This window comes from Chelonia mydas, chromosome 8 (assembly GCF_015237465.2).
Source record: "Chelonia mydas isolate rCheMyd1 chromosome 8, rCheMyd1.pri.v2, whole genome shotgun sequence".
NCBI classification, from domain to species: domain Eukaryota; kingdom Metazoa; phylum Chordata; order Testudines; family Cheloniidae; genus Chelonia; species Chelonia mydas.
Genome location: NC_057854.1, coordinates 89278194 through 89287615, shown reverse-complemented (window position 1 = coordinate 89287615; position 9422 = coordinate 89278194). Strand labels below are relative to the sequence as shown.

At 43.4% G+C, this 9422-nt stretch overlaps 1 protein-coding gene and 1 long non-coding RNA gene across 9 annotated transcripts in view; one reads left to right on the top strand and one right to left on the bottom strand.

Moving 5' to 3' along the window:
- Positions 1-1658: 1658 nt before the first annotated feature.
- On the bottom strand, positions 1659-7915 carry LOC122466838. The gene is made up of 2 exons (XR_006292720.1): positions 7564-7915; positions 1659-5782 (listed from the first exon to the last, which is right to left on the bottom strand). It is a non-coding gene; the product is annotated as an uncharacterized LOC122466838 (long non-coding RNA).
- Positions 7904-9422, top strand: part of ATG4C (autophagy related 4C cysteine peptidase) — a 35244-nt gene continuing 33725 nt past the window's right edge. For 4 of the 8 annotated variants that reach the window (XR_006292718.1, XR_006292719.1, XM_043552944.1 and 1 more), the window contains exon 1: positions 7981-8137. The gene's annotated coding sequence lies outside the window, so the exon portion shown is untranslated. Of the gene's footprint in view, positions 8146-9422 lie in introns of all 8 variants that reach the window. The other 4 variants (XM_007059039.4, XM_043552943.1, XM_037906262.2 and 1 more) reach the window with 4 other exon arrangements.

The following is a 9422-nucleotide window of genomic DNA, read 5'->3' as shown; positions in this document are numbered from 1 at the left end:
CTAGTTAGGTTGTTTGCCCCTCTGCTATTGTTCCAGAACCTCACTCCTTCTAATTATGTACTATATCTGACACAGGGCTTTCTATGGGAAAAGGCATGAGCAGCAGTAATACCAACATCTTAACTAATCTGCTATTTTCAAATAAACCCTCTCCAAGAAGAGGAGATACAAGGACTATATCAATAACTTCTTCCAACCTTCGAGACTTTTGTTGTGAGGTGCTGGGCGCCTTCACATACCCAGGATGCAACATTATCCAAAAGTTACTCCAGTACAGGGGCTGAACTTGTAGTGAGAAGATGAGTTGGGATTAGACTGCTGCAGAGATGGGCGGGTTTGAGATGAAACAAAGTGAGGGAATAGGATAAAGAGAGAGAATAGTAGAGAAAGGAGGAACAGGAAAATAGGGATGAGACAGGTGACAGAAAGAACCAGAAATATAATTGTAAGCTTTTCAGGTCTTTTCTCTGTCTTCCTAGGCATTTGTACAATGCTTAGCACAATAAAGCCATGATTCTGACTAGGGCTTTTGGGGGCTGCCATAATATAACCTATTTAATATTTAAAAGGAACCAGAACAAGAGGATAGGAAAGGGGAGAAAGAGAAAGTAATAAAGGAATGAAAAGGAGCAGAAGATACAGGAGGAGAAGAAAAGGGAAGACAGAAATGGCTTGCTATAGCAGCATCCCCTCCTGTCAGGCACTATTTCATAGGCAAGAATGACTTGAAATGTGATAAAAGAGGTAACGCTGTTGCATTGTTTGGGGATAACAACAATGTTAATTTTCAGAGTTGCAGCCGTGTTAGTCTGTATCTGCAACAAGAAAAGGAGTACTTGTGGTACCTTAGAGACTAACCAATTTATTTGAGGATAAGCTTCCGTGAGCTACAGCTCACATCCGATGAAGTGAGCTGTCGCTCACGAAAGCTTATGCTCAAATAAATTTGTTAGTCTCTAAGGTGCCACAAATACTCCTTTTCTTTTAACAATGCTGCAATATCTAGACCAAATAGAGCAACTTTGAGCGACACTATAAAGCCTGACTGACCCCAGTTGTTTTTGCCAATAATACTTTTTTAAATGTCCATATATCTTTTTTAACTGCTCTGCTGATCTTGGGAGTGGGAGAAAACTATTAACTCACGACATCAAGGGATAAAATGCTGGATGGGGGAAATCCAAATTTCTCTGCTGGGAGATTTAGCAACAACAAATTCAGGGAATGACCAATCTGTTCTATGTATCTCAGAGTTATAGTTAGGTTCAACCTGTGTGCCTATATACTGAAGGTTCACACATTGACTATATCTAAGAATATCGATGTATTTATGACACTGTGGCAATTCTACTACACTAAAGGCCTTCTGCACCCAAGTGTAGTAGGATGGAAGAGAAATAACTGAGCTATTCACTTAGGCATCTGTCCACTAGCCAGATACCTCTTTTAAAATAAGTGACTATATTTTGTTATCTTTATTTTCTGAACTTTTTAGAGAATTTTTACTTGGTTCTTATCACAGTAGGTGAGTGACATTCTGCCAGTATAATGATGAGTCATCAGGCTTGTTACCTGTGCTGTCTAGCTCTTCCACACCAGTATAAAAGATCTCTTACACTACCTTCAAAGCACTTTGCAAACACCAGTTAGGAAAAGTATTAAATAATAATAGATATTGTCTTTATTAGCCTATTCATTCAATTCTGTCGGCTATTACTGCTTGTTGTATTATTCTTACATAAAGTTCCTCAAAGAAAACACACTTTCCACTGAAAATATGTCCAGCATAACCCAAAGTGCAAATATAAATATTTCATTGCAAATTAAGAGAGCCATCTACTGGCAACTAGGTGAAACCCTTTAAATTCATTAAGGGCCAAATCTTGTCACCTAACTCATGCAAATAGTTCCATTCAAGTCAATGGACTACACATGAGCAAAGTAAACTGGATAATAAGGATCTTTTCATTTTTATGTTTTTATTACATCCCTCAGATCTATCTTGCTCCTTTTAAAGATAGGTAAATTAAGGCACAAGGAGGGTAAGTGATTCAGCAAGTCAGTAACAGAGCTGGGAATGGAACCTAGGCTTCCTGCCTCCCTGTCCCTTGCAGTAATTATTAGGCTCACGCAAGCACTGAAGATCAAGAAGTTTGGATGGTGAAGGGTGTTCTTTATCCCTTTCAACTTTCTCCATCAATACAATAAGTCAGGGACAGCTCATTAATTTTGAATATCAAAGAAATCATGCTAAGAAAGTTGTGGTGCAAAGCAAGCTTCTTTCTAAACCAATGGTTCCTAACCTGTGAGGCCGACAAGGGGATCATGATTCCTCTCTGGAGCAGGTACAGCGGTTACAGTTCCATCTGATCTCAGTTGCCACTAAAGTGATGAAAAAACAGAGCGGAACTCTGAGCTCCTACCCTGCCTCTGTCTTTGGTCCCAAAGAGACTAGGAGAAGGTGTGTTTACCAGGGCCAGCTCCAGGCACCAGCGAAGGAAGCAGGTGCCTGGGGTGGCTAATAGATAGGGGTGGCACTCCGTCCGTCATCAGGGTGGCACGTCCAGGTCTTCGGCGGCGGGCCCTGCAGTCCCCCTCTTCCTCTTCGGCGGCAGCTCAACCAGGCTTGGGGGTTTTTTTGTTTGTTTTTTTTTCCCTTTGCTGCTTGGGGCAGCAAAAAAGGTGGAGCCGGCCCTGCTGTTGACGCTGGAGCAGTGGGACTGGAGCAGCTCTCCTTTGGAGTGGCGGGGAGAAGATCTGAAACCAAAATTGCATTGGCCTCTTCTGCAGCCTATGTAAGGCCAGTGAAGTATAGAGCATCTCCCTTAACTTTTAATCTTGTTTTTGTCACAGGTTTACTATTGTTCTTGCGTGCTAATATAAAAAAGTAACATACACTTACATTATGTTTTCTATCAACAGATTTTAAATATTTACTTGCTGGTATTGCATAATTTAGCACTACTGGAGCTGGGAAGTTGTTTGTATGGAAGTTCATGCTATTACAATGCTAAAAGTATAAACTTCCTCTATGACTTTTGTGTGAAGTTTGCTCCAATCTCTCTTCTACAGAAATATAACTTGGTGCATCAGCTCTCAACCTTTCCAAACTACTGTACCCCTTTCAGGAGTCTGATTTGTCTTGCATAACCCCAACTTTCACCTCACTTTAAAACTACTTGCTTACAAAATCAGACATAAAGATACAAAAGTGTCACAGCACACTATTACTGACAAATTACTTTCTCATGTTTACCATATAAATTATAAAATAAATCAATTGGAATATAAATACTGTACTTACATTTCAGTGTATCATAAATAAAGCAGTATAAACAAGACATTGTCTGTATGAAATTTTAGTTTGTACTGATTTCACCTCTTGTAAACTACCCCTGGTTGAGAACCACCGACTTAGCGTATGTGAAGCAAATTAATCCACGTATATTGTTATTTATGGTTGCCTGCTGTAATTATTTTGTAATCAAAGCCTTGTTTTGCATGATCTGACAGATGCACAAAGCAGAAAATAAATATTTTCATTCTCATAACCTGGATGCCGTAGGGATTAACAGTGTATATCTAGATGGCATGTTGTGTGTCCTATCAAATCAAGACATAGTTATTAGATTTCATTGTAGGGAGGTGCAGGCAACTAATGTCAGGCGAGGGAACAGTCATTTTATTTGATACATCAAACAACTCTTTGTTCTTATATTGGTAAATTCTGGCCACCGTAGCTGCTTTAAACTCCATATGCAAGACCATACACTAACAGACAAGTACCCTAATCTGTCTTTGTATCTGAAAATAAAAACAAAGATTAAACTCTAAAAACATATTTTCAAATTAGGTTATAAACCATTAAGGGCAGGGACCTTGTTTTCCTCTCTTTGTACAGTGCCTACCACAGTGGACCCCCGCAACTCCTGATTGGGCCTTTGACAGCTTAGTTCAAATAGCAAATAACAATAGATAAGACTACAATCCTATTTTGATTAAACATTTTATCATTTTTTCTGGCAGACAAACACATGCAGCATAAATTACTTCCAGTCCTTCCTCTTCTCTTTCTTGAGCTAAAAAAGGACAATAGAGAATTGTATGCTGCAGGTGCAACAGTAAAATAGAAGATTGCTCTTTTATAACATTTTTGATCAGTATCTCTCAAAGCTCTTTGCAAAGGAGGTTGCCACCATTACCCCCATTTTACCGATAGAGAAACTGAGGCAGAGAAAGGCAGTGACTTGTCCTACCAACCTGCAGTGGTAGTGGTAGGCGGGAATGGAACCCAGGACACCTGTGTTCGCTCTCCACTAGGTGTATGGTACTTTCATGCTTCACGTGATGCAGCATTTCTCTTGTGTGATTGTAACAAATATGTGTCTAGAAAGAACTTGGGGATCTTTTGCTCTAAAACAGCTCCAATAACATGAGACAAGTAAAATATCTATGGACTATACTAGCACTGAGTCTCATTTCCCTACATAGGTAAGCTGATATGGACATATGTTTGTAAGGAGATCTGACATTTCATAGAATCGTAGAAATTTAGAACTGGAAGGGACATCAATAAGTCATCTAGTCCAGTCCCCTGCAGTGAAGCAGGACTAAGTGTTATCTAGAACATCCCAGACAGGTATTTGTCTAACTTGTCCTTAAAAACCTCCAATGACAGAGATTCCACAGCCTCCCTAGGTAATTTGTTCCAGTTCTAAACTACCCTTATAGTCACAAAGTTTTTCCTAATGTCGAACCCAGGGGTCGGCAACCTTTCAAAGAAGAAGAGCCATTTTTTTGTTTTTGTCTTTGACCAAAATATTTCAAGAGCCGCATCACACACAAAGTGTTAGGGTGCAGGAGGGGCTGAGGGATGTGGGCAGGAGTTTGGGTGCAGGAGGGAGCTCCAGGCTGGTGCAGAGTGTTGGGGTGCAAGGAGAGGGTGCAGGGTCTATAAGGGAGTTTGGGTGCAGGAGGGGGTTCTGACCTGGCTCCTGCATGCCGTGGCCCCATGCCGCTCCTGGATGCTGCCCGCTGCTGACACGTCTCTGCACGCCCCTTGGAGGGAGGAGGGCAGCGGGTCTCCGTGTGCTGCCCACAAGCACTGCCCCCACAGCTCCCATTGGCCAGTTCCCAGAACTGAACACAATACTCTAGCTAAGGCCTTATCAGTGCAGAGGAGAGTGAAAGAATTACTTGTCATGTCTTGCTTACAATACTCTTGCTAATACATCCCAGAATGATTGTCACTTTTGGCAACAATATTATATTGTTGACTCATATTTACTTTGTGATACATTATAGCCCCCAGATCCTTATCTGAAGTACTCCTTCCTTGGCAGTCATTTCCCATTTTGAATTTGTGCAATTGATTTCTCCTTCCTAAGTGTAGTACTTTGCAATGTTGTTATTGAATTTCATCCTATTTATTTCAGACCATTTCTCCAGTTTGTGAAGATCATTGTGCATTCTAATCCTGCATGGTGTTTTCTCCAATCCATAGGGCTTGCAGTATTGTTCACAAACTTGATATTGTTCAAAACTTAAGTGTACTTTCTATGCCATTATCAATTAAGATATTATATAGAATCAGATACAGCATAGATCCCTGCTCTCTGAGTATTCTTTTCCAACCAGTTGTGCACTCACCTTATAGTAGTTTTGTCTAGGCTCTATTTCTCTAGTTTATTTATGAGAAGATCACGTGAGACAGCATCAAAAGCCTTACTGAAGTCAAGATATATCACATCTACTGCTTCTCCCCATCCACAAGGCTTGTTACCTGTCACAGAAGGATATTAGATTTGTTTGACATGATTTGTTCTTGACAAATCCATATTGACGGTTACTTATCTTATTTTCATCTAGGTGCTTACAAATTGATTGTTGATTATTTGCTCCATTATCTTTCTGGGTACTGATGGTAAGCTGACCGGTCTATAACTTCCTGGGTTGTCCTTATTCCTCTTTTTCTAGATAGGGTACTATATTTGTCCTTTCCCAGTCCTCTGGGATCTCTCCCATCCTCCACGAGTTCTCAAAGATAATCACTTATGGATCAGAGATCTCTTCAGACAGTTCTTTAAGCATTCTAGGATGTATATCATGAGGCCCTGCCGACCTTAGGACATCTAACTCATCTAATTAATTCTTAATTTGTTCTTTTGCTATCTTACCCTCAGATTGTACCCCATTTACATTGATGTTCACTATGTTAGTTGTCCAATCACTGCTAACTTTTCTGGAGAAAACTGAAACAAAAAAAGGCGTTTAACATTTTGGCCATTGCTGCATTTTCTGTTATTGTCTTTCCCTCCTCGTTGAGTAATCAGCCTACCTTGTTCTTCCTCTTGCTTCCAATGTATTCGTAAAGGGTGGCAAGAAAACATTTTAAGTCCCTAGCTAGTTTAGTCTCCAGTTTTTGCCTTGGCCTTTCTAATTTTGTCCCTAAAGGCTTGTGGGTTTTTTAAAAATATATATTCATCCATTGTAATTCAACCTCATTTCCACTTTTTGTATGACACTTCCCTGAGTTTCAGGTCTCTGAAGATTTTCACTTCCTATCTTTTATCCAGAAGAAGGGAGTAGTGCAAAGAGAGGGCATGTAATGTATTCTTTATGCACCCAAACCTGCCCCTAGTGGAACGGGAACACAAGGAATACAGGAATCTATTACTTATATAGTATCTTTAGAAGAATTGCCAATCCCATAAGTTCAAAAATCATGAGTCAGATGCCCAAAAATCATGAGATTGGGTCAAAAATGGCAAACAATTTTTAAAATATTCTATTGTTTATTGTCCTGTCTTTCTATTTTTTGAACTTCCTCTGCACCCCTTCCCTCTCCCCTGCTCACGAGTTTTACAGTGTCACCAAGTCTCCCAAACTTTATAGAGTAAGGTGATTTTTGGCCCCTACTGCAGGAGCTCTTACTAGAGGACGCAGTTGAGATCAAATGACAAAGATTTGTGTGAAAATGCCATCTGATGGTGCAGAACTTCCAGCTTCTCCCCAAATGTTTACTAATTCTGTGTTCCACTGCCTAGCCCAGCAATTAATTCTGCCCCACCATTCATCTGCACCTTGCCCCTCAGCACATCTCTACTCCTTCTGCAGTTGTGAGGGCTTTTCACCCCTGCTTCCAGAATTGGGCTGGCAGCTGCAGCAGGGGCCTCTTCTCTCCCAGACTTGATGTTGCACTGGTGGAAAGGAAATATTTTTTGGAGGGGTTAAAAAAAAAAAAAAAAAAGAGAGAGAGAGAACTACCTTGAACTGATGGACATTTTCTGTTGCCTCCTCCCTGGCTGTGAAAATGTTATGGGCTGCTCCCTCTCCCGCACCCAACATCTCTTCTCTTCTCTGGAGGGAATACTAGCTTCCCCTGCAGCAGTTCTGATTGGGAGGCAATGGTGCTTAGTGGATAGGGCACTAGACTTGGACTCAGGAGCCTTACAGCCAAGTCCAGGCTTTGCCATGCACCTGCTGGGTAACTTTAGGCAAGTCATTTCACCGTCCAGTGCCTGGGTTTCCCCAGGTATCAAATGGGGGGGAAATGATACTTACCCTCCTGTGTAAAGAGCTTTGAGCGCTTTCTGATGAATATGCAATAGGTACTATTACGATTGGCTGCTCCTCCCCAGGAGACAGGTACGTAGGGAAGGCAGCCAACCAGAGGAGATATTCCCCGGGGCCAGTGCTGAAAATCAAGCTTCTGGAGTTACTTGCTAGTCTGGCTCCAGCGAGGCCGACGTTGCATTAGTGGCGATTACACCTGACACGTGCTGACGCTGCTCTGGGGCTTTTAACATGCAAATGAGCCGCTCTCGTCTCCAAAAGGGGCGGTGCCAGCGACGCGGAGCAAAAATGCTGTAACCGCAGCCGAGGGGGGGGAAACACAGCTATCCCAGGGAACACGGTTCCCGGCATGCCTCGCGCGCGCGCGCTGTTTCTCCCCGCCGGGACCAGGGCATGCTGGGACTTGTAGTCGCTGGCGTGTCCAGCGCGGCTGACGGCGTCCCGTGACCGGCGGCCGGAAATGGAGGCTAGGAGGTTCTGGACTCTGGAGTGCTAACGGGTCCTGCTTCTCCTCCTGAGCCGTACGGCAGCCGCGAGGGGCCAGCCGGCTCCCGGTGGCGGGGTGAGCGGCTCCCTTTTCCCGTCCGTCAGCTGGGGCGAAGGGAGCGTCCGGGTCCTGCCCGCAGGCTGGAGGGGGCGAGCGTGGCTCCTGCGGGCCCCCATGGGGTCGGGGCAGCGGGAGGGGGTGGAGCGAGCGCCCCTCGGGGGCCCGGGAGAGCCAGCGCTGGGGGAGCCTGACTGTCCCTGGCGGTGTCACCGGGAGGCTGGCTGGGCGCCCCGGGGTGCATGGCTCGGTGCCTTGGGGAGCGCGGCTTTGGTTCCCCCAGTGAGGTGGGCGAGGGATGTTTAGTGAGAGGCCTGTGTCTTCCTGTCTGCTTCAGTTTTGGCGCCTGGGGAGCAGGTTAAGATCTCAACAGGCTTTTCCATCCCGGGAGACAGTCCTCCCCAAGGGAAGGGGCGCAAAGGGACTGCCCTGGGTGAGGCAGTGCTTGGTGGTGGTGTAATTATGCCAGCAGGAAGGAAGGGCATAGAGCGGCTACATGGGAAACCTGTCAGCGGCGCCGCTGTGCTGCTGTAAGGTCTGTAGTGTAGACGGAGCCTTGGTGCAGTACGTCCATTCTACAAGGGCTGCAAACTTTGGTGTTCTTTAAACAAGAGCTTAAATTCTGTATAGTTGATGGCTTAGGCCTCACCAGAGAGAGCTGCTCACGTGCTGTTGATGAGTGAGCAAGCAAAGTTTTCAATACCTGCAAGAACAACGAGGAGTCCGATGGCACCTTAAAGACTAACAGATTTATTTGGGCATAAGCTTTTGTGGGTAAAAAAACACTTCTTCAGTTATGCCCAAAGAAACCTTAGTCTTTTAGGGGCCACCGGGAGACTTGTTGTTTTTATGGATACAGACTAACACGGCTACCCCCTAATACTTAATACCTTCAAGGGTTTTAAAAAAATTAAGTCAGTATGCGTACGTTGATATTTCATTATTGTACTATTCATCCATCTCTTCCCCTTCTCCACTCTTTATCGTTCAAAGCAAGCACCTGTAAACTTTGTTCATAAAGTGCACGTGTATCTATGATGCCTTCTAAGTACCTAGCCAGTTATATTTGGTAATACAAAATAAAGTTGTGAATAGCTCTTTATGCTTAACAGCATAAAAAAATGCAGCGTGACACCCTTCATGCTTTCAACAGTCCGATACTAACATTCAAAAGCCTTCAGAGCAAACAAATCCCAGAAGAATCAGTATCTCTCTTCTCTCCATGAAGTTACTAACAAGGGTAGTTTGCAGAACTGGCACTAATTTCTGCCAATTACCTTTATTATCTTTTGGTACCAAGTAC